Source organism: Hemiscyllium ocellatum, chromosome 5 (assembly GCF_020745735.1).
Source record: "Hemiscyllium ocellatum isolate sHemOce1 chromosome 5, sHemOce1.pat.X.cur, whole genome shotgun sequence".
Classification (NCBI taxonomy): domain Eukaryota; kingdom Metazoa; phylum Chordata; class Chondrichthyes; order Orectolobiformes; family Hemiscylliidae; genus Hemiscyllium; species Hemiscyllium ocellatum.
This window is the reverse complement of record NC_083405.1, coordinates 100,527,842-100,540,068: the sequence shown is the minus strand read 5'-3', so window position 1 is coordinate 100,540,068 and position 12,227 is coordinate 100,527,842. Positions and strand designations below refer to the sequence as shown.

Below are 12,227 nucleotides of genomic sequence, written 5' to 3'. Positions count from 1 at the left end.
CGTTGAAACTTTCCAAGAGGAAGCAGCAATACACTTGAACAACAACAACAGAATTTGCTGGAAAAGCTCAGCAGTTCTGGCAGCATCTATATATATATATATCAGAGTTAACGTTTCGCGTCGAACGACCCTTCCTCAGGGCCACTCTTCCATACCCTTGCGCAGTCGCATCAGAATCTTGCTTTCCCAAGTGACGGGCCGAACAGACAGACTCGAGCTGACGACGCGGATGGGTGGGCGGAGAGGGCGTGACGCCAGCGATTGCCCGGCAACGCCGGCGGTGATTGGCGGCTGGTCGGGTCGCGGCGTAATCATGGGGGGAGGGTGGAAGGATGAGGCAGAGGGAGTGCGCAGGCGCGGTCGGCAGCGAATTGGAAGGGGGCCCTGTGGGGCTGGCAGGACGGGAGGGAGCTGGCATCATTGACAGTGGCTTCAGTCCCACTGGGAGACGGTGAGGCTGAGTCAGTCAGTCAGACACCTCCCTCTCTGGGGGATAGTGCCAGTTAGTACGAGCACAGTGTCGATGCTCACCCAGATTTCCGTCCGCACACATACACTCGCACCCCAGAGAAGGAGTGGCAGTTAGCTTCGGCCGTTGGTTGTCTCATGCTCTCGTTCTTATATCGGTCGTGAAAAGAAATGTGTGCAGCGCCACGATCTTATCATCAGAGATAACGCTGCTGGACCTACTACCAGAGGTATTAACATTTTAAATCTGCTCGCACAGTAGTAGATGGACGCCTTTCCTCGGTGTGTGTAGGCATTCTCGCGAGTTGGTGTTGGTGTGGGGTGGGGGGTGTTGAAGAAAGCACCATCATGTGCGACGGCGCGGATTTGAACCCGTGGCTTCGCGGTCGGGGGGCGGTGGGTTTCTGTGATTGCAATAATTTCCTGCTTTTTGACCAGCGGTGATCATCGGAAAATTAAACCTTGACGAACCTGCTGTGTTTCATTTAATCATTGACATTTGAGGTGGCGTTGTTTTTTGTTGTTGTCTGTTAAAGTTGAGAGTGCAAGGCCAGCACGGCTCCCAAATGCACTGATTTCACACCGTTTGAAAGGAAGGGGGTTGGGAGGATTCTCGATGATTTGGGCATCACTTTGCGGGGCGGAGGCTTAAAGCAAAGCTAAAGAGTTCACTTGAATCGAACGAATTGCTTTGCAGTCCAAATCACCGTTCATGTTCTTTTGTTTTACACATCACCCGTGAATAGCGTATTTATTTTAAGGTGTAGTGACAAGCTGTGATTTATTCGATAAAATGAGAATTGGGTCTGTTACTGACCCGGAATTCCTTCCCCAAACAGTTGTCTCATGCATAACCAGTCTGTTCGCAGTGATGTCCTGTTCGACCCCAATGATCGACTTTTGATCCATATTGTCTCGGTCAGAAATGACACCTCCGTCAGATAACCTGCATCTGCCTGACCTCAGCCCATCTGTGCGCTGAGATCCTAACTTCCTTGTATTTCTCAGCTCTTGACTTGGCGATTCCTGTACGAGAACCGAACATTCCGAATGCTGGAAATACTCAGCAGATCAACCAACATCTGTGGGTGGGGTTGGGGGTAGGGAGGAGTGGAAGACAGATTCGGGCCAGTGACCTTTTCATTCGAACTGGAAAACAGTTTTAAAAAAAAGCAACAGGTTTTTCACAAGTGGTGTGCTCAGCAAAGGATGAACAGAGAAAATAAAAACAATGATAGAGTGAAAGCTGAGATGAGGTGGAGAATGAGATGATGGTGCAAAACCAAAAAAGGAGACTTGCAATGGAAAGATGGGCTAGAATGAGCTGTAAAGATGAAGAGAATCATCAACTGTTGCTGTCTGACAAGTTGACCGCAGAACAATAAAATAATTTGATCTGTCAAGTCTGTTCCGCTGCTTGATCATGACTTTTATGTTTATCAACTCCATTCTCCAGCCTTCATCCTGTAACCCTTGACCCCTTACAAATCAAGAATCTCTCTCTCTCTCTCTCTCTCTGGCTGAAGAAATTCCTTTTTGGTTTATGTTTGTCACATATGCTGAGATACAGTGCAAAGTGTTGTTTTGCATGCTAAACTAATGGTCATATATGAAGTACATCAGGGTAGCAGAACAGAGTACAGGTTATGGTGTTACAGCTGCAGAGAAGATTCAGAAAGAGACATCAAAATTGATGTTTGAGAGGTCAGCTCAGAAGTCTGACGAAGCAGACAAGAAGCTGTTGTTGAATCTGTTTTTCAGACTGGAGGCCTGTGACCAATGGAGTGCCACAAGGATCAGTGCTGGGTCCACGACATTTTGTCATTTATATAAAGGATTTTGAAGGCGAGCATAAGAGGTGTAGTTAGTAAGTTTGCAGATGACACCAAAATTGGAGGTATAGTGGACAGCGAAGAAGGTCACCTCAGATTACAACAGGTACTTGATCAGATGGGCCAGTGGGCTGAGAAGTGGCAGATGAAGTTTAATTCGGATAAATGTGATGTCCAGTATTTTGGGAAAGCAAATCTTAGCAGGATGTATACACTTAATGGTAAGGTCCTAGGGAGTGTTGCTGAACAAAGAGACCTTGGAGTGCAGGTTCATTGCTCCTTGAAAGTGGAGTCGCAGGTAGATAGGATAGTGAAGATGATGTTTGGTATACATTCCTTTATCGGTCAGTGTACTGAGCACAGGAGTTGAGGTCGTGGTGCGGCTGTACAGGACATTGGTTAGGCCACTGTTGGAATATTGCGTGTAATTTCGGTCTCCTTCTTATCGGAAAGATATTGTGAAACTTGAAAAGGTTCAGAAAAGATTTACAGGGTTGGAGGATTTGAGTTATTGGGAGAAGTTGAACAGGCTGGGTCTGTTTTCCCTGGAGCGTCGGAGGCTGAGGGGTGACCTTATAGAGGTTTACAAAATTATGAGGGGCTTGGATGGGATAAATAGGCCAAGTCTTTTCCCTGGGGTTGGGGGGTGTGGGGGGCAGAACTAGAGGGCATAGGTTTAGGGTGAGAAGGGAAAGATATAAAAGAGATCTAAGGGGCAACCTTTTCCATGCAGAGGGTGGTATGTGTATGCAATGAGCTGCCAGAGGAAGTGGTGAAGGCTAGTACAATTGCAACATTTTAAGAGGCATCTGGATGGGTATATGAATAGGAAGGGTTTGGAGGGATATGGGCCAGGTGCTGCTAGGTGGGACCAGATTGGGTTGGGATATCTGGTCAGCATGGACGAGTTGGACCAAAGGGTCTGTTTCTATGCTGTACATCTCTGACTCTAACACATGTATTCGAACTTTTATATCTTCTGCCTGATTGATGAGAGTGGAAGAGAGTAAAACGAGGATCGGTTGGGTCTTTTGATTATGATTCCCGAGGCAGCAGGAAGTATAGATGGAGTCAATGGATGGAAGGCTCATTTGTGTGATGGACTGGGCTGTGTTCAGACTCTCTAGTTTCTTGTGGTTTTAGGAAGAGCAGTTGCCGTACCACGCTGTGATGTATCCAAATAGGATGCTTTCTGTGGTGCATATGTAAAAACTGGTAAGAACCATTGTGCACTTAGCGAATTGCCTTAGCCTCCTGAGAATGGAGATGTTATTGTGATTGCTTGACCATTGCATCAACATGGGTGGACCAAGACAGATCGGTGATCATCACACCCACGAATTTGATGCTTCTGACTGTCTGCACCCCAGCATTGTTGATGTAACAGGGGCATGCCATCCAATGTGCTTCCGGGAGTCATTGACCAGCTCCTTAATTTTGCTGACATTGATGGAGAGATTGGCTTCACACCATGCCACGAGGCACTCAGTCTCTTTCGTGTATTCTGTCCTGTCATTGTTTGAGATCCAAACTACAATGGTGGTGTCATCAGCAAATGTGTAAGTGGAATTTCGGGTGAAATTTGTCCACATAGTAATGAATGGATGAGGGGTATCATAGGGGCTGAATACACAGTGTTGCAGGACCCTGGTGTTGAAGATTATGGTGGAGGAGGTGTTGTTGCCTATTACTGTTTGCAGTATCTGGGTCTGGAAGTCAAGGATCCAGTTATAAAAGGGATGGCCAAGATCTGGGTCGGAGTTTCGTGATGAGTTTGTTTGGAATTATGGTGTTGAAGGTGGAATTGTAATTCATGAGTCGGAGCCTAATGTAGGTATCCTTGTTGTCCACATGTTCCAAAGATGTGCAGGGCCAGGAAGATGGCATCTGCTGTTAATCTGTTGTGCTGGTAGGTGAATTGCCAAGGGTCAAGGCAGTTTGGTGGGCTGGAATTGATGTGAGCCATGATGAACCTCTCAGCTCTTCAGAATTACGAAGGTCCGAGCCACTGGGCAGCAATCATTGAGGCATACTTCATGATTTTTCTTTGGCACCAGGATGATCGTCGTCTCCTTGAAACAGGTGGGGACTTCAGATTGTACGATGGAGATTTTAAAGATGTCTGAGAATACTTCCGCTAATTGGTCTGCACAGGATCTAGCTGCATGGCCAGAGACTTCATCCGGGTCAGTGGCTTTCCTCATCTTAGTTCTAAAGTGACTTCCCTTCATATCCCAGCATGGCAACAGACCCTTCAGCCCAGCCAACCAGGTTTCCTAAACTGAACTAGTCTCATTTGTTACTGTTTGGCCTATATCTTAAACCTTTCTGATTCATGTACCTGTCCAAATGTCTTCTGAATTATATAATTTTCATCTCTACCACTTCCTCTGGCAGCTTATTTCAGCCCCTCCTTATAACTCAAACCCTCCGTCTTGGTAACATCATTGTAAATCTTGTTTGTGCCCTTTCCAGTTGAGTAACATCCTACAGCAGGGTGACCAAAATTGTTTGCAGTAAGATGTCCCAACTCATGAACCCAATGCTCTGACTGGTGAAGGCAAGTCTGCAACTTTCCATTCTGTCTACCTTTGAAGCCACTTTCAAGGAACTATGTACCTGCACCTCTTGGTGTCTCTGTTCGACCTCATTCCCTAGGGCTCTGCCATTAACTGTGTAAATCCTGCCCTGGTTTGTTTACTAAAATGCAACACCTTGCATTTACCAAAAATAAACTCCATTTGCCATTCTTCAGCTCACTAGCTCAATTGATCACAATCCTGTTGTACTCTTTAAATAACCTTATCCAGTGTCTGCTATACCATCAATTTTTGTCACCTGCAAACGTCCTAACCAAGCCTCCTATCATCTCGTCCACGTTGTTTACATAAATGACAAACAACAGTGACCCAACCTTGATCCATATTGCATCCTGCTTGTTACAAGCCTCCAGTCTGAATACCAACCCTCACCACTCACCGTCAAGCAATTTTGGACTGAACTGGACAGTTCTGAAGAAGGGTCACTGAACCTGAAAGGCTTATTTCTGTGTTGGAAATATGGACTGCTATTTTCTACATGCTGTACTGATAATTTGGAAAAACTTGTGAAATCTGACAAGTGTAGTTCAAACTTGTTCTGTTGGTTTTTTCATGAAATTTAAAAAAAATACACTATTCTTGAGAAGTGGCCAGTGCTGACTAAGACAGCATTTCTTGCCACTCCTGAAAACAATGGACTCTCATTTCAAATTGTTAAATGTCACTGTGTTGAAGGTGCTCTACAGTACTGTCTTTGTGAGGGTTTCAAACAAGTTTAAGGCCTGTTAGATCATTTCAGAAATCAGTTCAGAACAAAGTTGACTGGAGTCACACTGAGACTCCACAAAAGGGTCACGTTGAAGTGGCAGTCACTTCTGCCATAACCAGCTTTTTATTTCCAGATACATTGAACGGGATGTGAATTTGCCATGGGTATATTGATCCTGTGCAATTTGGATTCCTCTTTTGCATCTCTTGGTTGCTGGCCATTATTTGGACTGTACCCAATTTGTGACTTTATTTGTAATTGAAAATATTTGGGGTTCTTTTTGCTATACTTTAATTATGAGTATAATTTCTCTCCATGTATTGGAAGTCATGAGTGGTTTTATGCTCCATTTGGTCCAATTTCAGTGTATGCTGGAAAAGAGGAATTGACAAAACTATTGGAAGATGTAAGTGAATCAATTTTTCATGAAGATAATATGAACATGTAATTGGAAGTGAACAGCTTGAAGGTACAGAGTTATAGCATTAAGGGAAGGTTAGACATTAATGAGCTGAAAATTTATTGCTGGAACAGCGCAGCAGGTCAGGCAGCATCCAAGGAGCAGGAGAATCGACGTTTCGGGCATGAGCCCTTCTTCAGGAATGAGGAAGGTGTGCCAAGCAGGCTAAGATAAAAGGTAGGGAGGAGGGACTTGGGGGAGGGGTATTGGAAATGCGGTAGGTGGAAGGAAGTTAAGGTGAGGGTGATAGTCCTGGAGTAGGGGTGGGGCGGAGGGGTCAGGAAGAAGATTGCAGGTTAGGAAGATGGTGCTGAGTTCGAGGGTTGGGACTGAGACAAGGGGGGGGTGGGGAGAGGGGAAATGAGGAAACTGGAGAAATCTGAGTTCATCCCTTGTGGTTGGAGGGTTCCTAGGTGGAAAATGAGGTGCTCTTCCTCCAGCCACTGTGTTGCTATGGTCTGGTGATGGATGAGTCCAAGGATCTTCATGTCCTTGGTGGAGTGGGAGGGGGCGTTGAGGTGTTGAACTACAGGGTGGTTGGCCTGGGTGTCCCAGAGGTGTTCTCTGAAATGTTCCGCAAGTAGGTGGCCTGTCTCTCCAATGTAGCGGAGCCCACATTCGGTGCAGCGGATGCAGTAAATGATGTGTGTGGAGGTCCAGGTGAATTTGTGGCGGATATGGAAGGATCCCATGGGGCCTTGGAGAGAAGTAAGGGAGGAGGTGTGGGCGCAAGTTTTGCATTCATGTGGTTGCAGGGGAAGTTGCCGGAAGTGTAGGTTGGGTTGGTGGGGGGTGTGGACCTGACGAGGGAGTCACTGAGGGAGTGGTCTTTTCGGAACGCTGATAGAGGAGGGGAGGGAAATATATCCCTGGTGGTGGGGTCCGTTTGGAGATGGCGGAAATGATGACGGATGATATGATGTATATGGAAGTTGGTGGGGTGGTAGGTGAGGACCAGTGGGGTTCTGTCCTGGTGGCGATTGGAGGGGTGGGGCTCAAGGGCGGAGGAGCAGGAAGTGGAGGAGATGCGGTGGAGAGCATCGTCGACCACATCTGGGGGGAAATTACGGTCTTTGAAGAAGGAGGCCATCGGGGTTTTTCGGTGTTGGAACTGGTCCTCTTGGGAGCAGATGCAGCAGAGACGAAGGAATTGGGAATATGGGATGGTGTTTTTACAGGGGCAGGGTGGGAGGAGGTGTGGTCTAGGTAGCTGTGGGAGTCGGTCTGTTTGTAGTAAATGTCCGTGTTGATTCAGTCGCCCAAGATAGAAATGGAGGGGTCTCGGAAGGGGAGGGAGGAGTCTGAGATGGTCCAGGTAAATTTGAGGTCTGGGTGGAAGGTGTTAGTAAAGTGGATGAATGTTCAACCTCCTGTTGAACTGCTGTGCTTTTCCAGCAATACATTTTCAGCTCTGGTCTCCAGCATCTGCAGTCCTCACTTTCTCCTAGACATTAACGAGGACAACATGGCTAAAACAAGAGCATGTCCAAAATGAAATTCCACTGAAGTACTGAATGCTTCCCTTGTTGATTCTGGTTGGTTTAATTAGATTTGTTCTCCATAGTTGGTGGAGTTGCAGTGTCAGCAGGATGCTCACAGAAAATATAAAATAAACAGATGCAGTAAATAATTTGACAAACCAATTCCAAGCTTGAACATAACCTCAAACTGGACCGATGTGGCCATGATTATCTCTTGGGATTTCTACTGCCTTGAAATCTCTGTAGTAAATGGCTTCTGAATTTTACCTAGAAAAGCTGAAACATTAGAATATGCAAGCTTTTCTCAATGTCATTCTGCTGCCACCTTTATTTTTGCCTTAATTTCATTAATTATAACAGTGGCTCAAGTAGCATTGAAAAACCTATGTTTTTTTTCACTGAGACCCATTAAATGTTCATCTAAGACCTTGTATGCCCTCTCATGTATGTGTAAAAGATCATTAAAAAACAAGTGAACTTTCTTTGGTGTCAAGATTTTTCTTGGCTGATATGTAGTTATTAATTGGCATCACTGTTGGGGAATTTATAAGTTGACTATAACAGTTCCTAAATAACAATAGCAGGACTTTAAGAATAGTTGATTGGCCTTCCGTCAAAGATCTTTCTTGTATTGCTTTTTACTGTTGCCAACATAATTGCTCAGTAAACATATTGGCCCCCAAACCTGTACCGAAATTCTTGTAAACAAAACTATAGTTAAATCTCTGAAATTGGGTTTGTAGCCTGCTAAAGAACTTGAGGGACTTCAATTTAAATTACAATACATATAACTCTGTTCCTGATATGTTTATTACCTCTTGACCTTCTTACAGCCTTTGTAATTGGTCATACATGAGTGTCCCAATGGTTCTGCGCTGTTGTTTAGCTGAGTAGAACTGCCCTTGCCAGTTTGAATTCTCACTATTCAATTGTTGCTAGAATGTGTCCAGCAATGACTCAGTTTTGGTACAATTATCAAGACTGCCAAGGATCGACCTACAGATTGTACATTTCCTTTTAAATACAACCCTTACTGCCTTCTACAGTCGTTCTCAATCCCTCCGCTGATGTCCCACAACTTCCTTGAGTAACAATCCTGAATATGCTGAAATGTCCTCCATTAGTTCATCAATTCATTAATTCAAAGGTATTCTTATTGCCCTTGCTACTGATTCCATCCCTCTTTGCTTCAGATGAAACCTGTTTGCCCAAAATCTGGACATAGTACTTGACTGCATTTCTCAAAACCTCTTTGCTTCCATTTTCAAATGCTCAGCCATTTCTTCTCATCTCAGCCTGAAACCCCATAACATGTAAATATCACCATCTGATTTGACTTGTGCATTGGTCTCTGCATGCCTCACATTACAAAGTAGGAAATAAGAGTAGGACTGCTCTGACATTCAACTGGATGATGAATGCCATTTTTCAATACATGCCTAAATTCCTTGATGTTATTGATATTTAGCAATCTTTCAATTACTGTCTTGAACATATTCAGTGACTGAACCTTCTCAGCTATTTTGTGTAGAGAATTCCAAAAACAAACACCATCCTAACTTTACATTTTTCATTGATATTCTGTCTCGTGCTTCTCCAACTCCTAAGCAGGGACAAACACCACCTGACTCTCTCCTGTTGTCTAAAAACTCAAGAGAATATACTCCCAGTTTCTTCAGTCTGTTCTTCACTGGACAGTCCTGTTATTTGGTCAATTTTTGTGGCACTGCCCCTATAGTGAATAGGTCTCTCCTTGTACACTTGGGTTTTGCCAAGGCTCTACACAGGTGCAGCAGGATATCTTTACTTTTGCAATGCTTTTGCACAAAAGACCAGCACAGTTTGAGTTCTGAATTGCTGCAGCTGTATGTTAGTTTTAACTCATGAACAAGGACACCCACATCCCTTTGGACATTAACATTTTCCGATCGCTGATCATTTCAAATGTCCCCTGCATTTCTGTTTATCCTACCAAAGTGGACAATTTTGCAATTTCTGCAAAATATTTCATTTGTCACGCTTTTGTCCACTGTCTTAAACACTTTGAGGGAATTTGCAGAATTCCTATGGTGTTCTGTTCTTCAGTGACTTCTCCATTCTGTACAAGTATGTTACTCTCAAACCCATGTGCTTTAATTTTGTTCATTAACTTGTTATGTGGGACTGAAGCAAATGTTTTCCAAAAATCAAAATACACTACATCCATTGTTTCCCTCTTATGTGTTCTGCAAGATACATTGTCAAATTAACACCAACCACTTTGTCAATTATGATACCTCTTTGATAGGTCCGTCTTGATTTGCCCAATCTTAGCATTATTCAGTACCTGTCCAGTTTTCATATCCTTTCTAGTAGATTCCATTATTTTTCGTCTACTTAGGGCAGACTAATAGGTCTGCTTATTTGCTATTTTCTTTCTTAACATAAGAACTAGGAATAGGAGTAGACAGTTCAGCCTCGATCCTGCTTTGCTGTGAAATGCGATCATGGTTGATCTCATTATGGCCTCGACACCACTTGCTTGCCTGGTTTCCATAACCCTTTTAGCCAGTACTAATTAAAAGTGTGTCTGCTCCTTAAACTTGCTACATGTGCTGGCATCCATCACTCTGAGTAGTGAATTCCATACATTTATGACTCTTTGAAAGATGTGAGTTTTCCTCATCTGTTTTAAATGTTCTACGTCTTCTCCAAAAAGACCTCGAGCTTCTATATTGCCCTACAAAGAAAGCATCCTCTCTAAATCTATACTGCCAATTCCCTTTGGCATCTTTTACACCTTAATTATATCTCCTCTCATTCTTCTAAACTCCAAATCGAGTCCTAAACTGCTCAGACTCTTTTTGTAAGATAAACTCCTCATCTCTGGAATTGATCTGTGAACATTCTCTGAATTGCCCCAAGCTCAATTCCCCTTCAAGTAAGGGGACCAAAGTTTATGCAAAACTGTAGGTGAGGTCTCACAGATGGTTTCAAGATATCATATTAAAATATGCAGTAACTGTTGCAAAATCTAGAAGGTTTTGGAAGATAACCATCACTGCATCCATCACCTCTCCATCTGTCACCTCATACAACCTCTGGTACAGAGCATGAAGTTAAAGACATTTACCAACTTCTAATCCTATGAATTTCTCCGCTACTTTTCTTTGTAGATATATTGCTAGTTTCTTTCTGTAATTCATTCTCACTGGCTGCTTTGTCCTGTAGTTTTGCTGGGAGGTATCTTCCTCCATGCATATAAACACACAATATTTGATCATTGTCTCTGTCTTCACATTAGAAATTCTCGTGTCTGGTTACTCGCCCATATTTTGTCTTTCGCCAAGATTTTAACAGCTTTTGTTTCCCACTTTTATATTTTGCCCCCCCCCCCCAACTAGTTTCTTGGTTCTCTTTTGCTGGTGCTCTGTGATGATGATGATAATGATGTAAACTTGTCTTTTTTTATTATTATGTGTCACTGTATCATTTAGATGCGAGGCCAAGTAACTGTGTTTTGCATCTGATTGACAAAAGTCCAATGCAGAGAACTGTAATGTTAAGGCTGCTGGGTAATGTATTGTTGAGAGCATAATCAATTTTCTCTTGTTTTTCCCTTTGATTTGGAACTGAGCTGAAATTAAGGGACGAATTTCCTTTCAAAAGAAAAGAGAACAAAAACACGTTATCTGTTGGGAACAGTTCTGAAAAATAATGCAACTTAATTACTGATCAAAGAACATTGCAGACAAATTAGCACGAAGTGCTTGTAATGTTCAGAGGTAACTCGGAGAAAGTAAAGACTGCAGATGCTGGAGACCAGAGTTGAAAAATGTGATGCTGGAAAAACACAGCAGGCCAGGCAGCATCCGAGGAGCAGGGAGGAGCGTGCTTCTCGGATGCTGCCTGGCCTGGTATGTTCAGAGGTAGCGGCTAGTTGGATATTGAGTTGGTCAATTAAGGGAGGTTTAATGTGGAGGCACCAGTATTCGACTTGGGTGGACAAAATTAAAAAATCGCCCAACACCATGTTATAGTCCATCAGGAAACTTGTGCTTCCAAATGAGTCTGTGGACTGAACTTGGTGTTGTGTGATTTTTTTAATTAAGGGAGGAGCAGTTTCGAGGAGTTTGCTGAAATTGTTTACACTAACCAGTGACTTCGGAATTTGAGCAAGATGTACAGTTTTATGTGCCTGTGAATAAACTCATCCATATATAATTATATGGGTGTTGCTGACTATTTTGGCAATCATTATCCATCCCTAGTACAAGGTGGTTTCAAGCCATTACCTTGATTGCTTCAGAAAGGGTGTTCCAGGATTTTGACCAAGCAGTCCCGAAGGAATAGCAATTAGATTCCCAAATCGAGAAAGTGAATGGCTTGGAGGGCAACTTGAAGGTGATGTTTTCATGCATCTCCTACCTTTGATCTTGGTGGCATAGGAGACTTGCTGAGTTAGTGCAGTGTATTTCGTAGCTGGTACACACTTGCCATTGTGCATCAGTGGTGAAGAGACTGAAGATGTTGAAGCAGATGCAGTGGTTTTGTCTTGGATCATGTTCAGCTGCTTGATTGTTGTTGGAGTGCACTCATGCAGGCAAAGGGGGAGTAATCCATCACGCCCCTGACTTGTCCTTTGCAGATGATGACTCGACACTGGGGAGACAGCAAGTGAGATGCTTGCGGCAGAAT

The 12,227-nt window shown here is 43.7% G+C and overlaps 1 protein-coding gene across 4 annotated transcripts in view; it reads left to right on the top strand.

Moving 5' to 3' along the window:
- The first annotated feature begins 354 nt into the window (after window positions 1-354).
- Window positions 355-12,227, top strand: part of mpp7a (MAGUK p55 scaffold protein 7a) — a 419,376-nt gene continuing 407,503 nt past the window's right edge. For all 4 annotated transcript variants that reach the window (XM_060825040.1, XM_060825039.1, XM_060825038.1 and 1 more), the window contains exon 1: window positions 355-698. The gene's annotated coding sequence lies outside the window, so the exon portion shown is untranslated. The remainder of the gene's footprint in view (window positions 699-12,227) is intronic.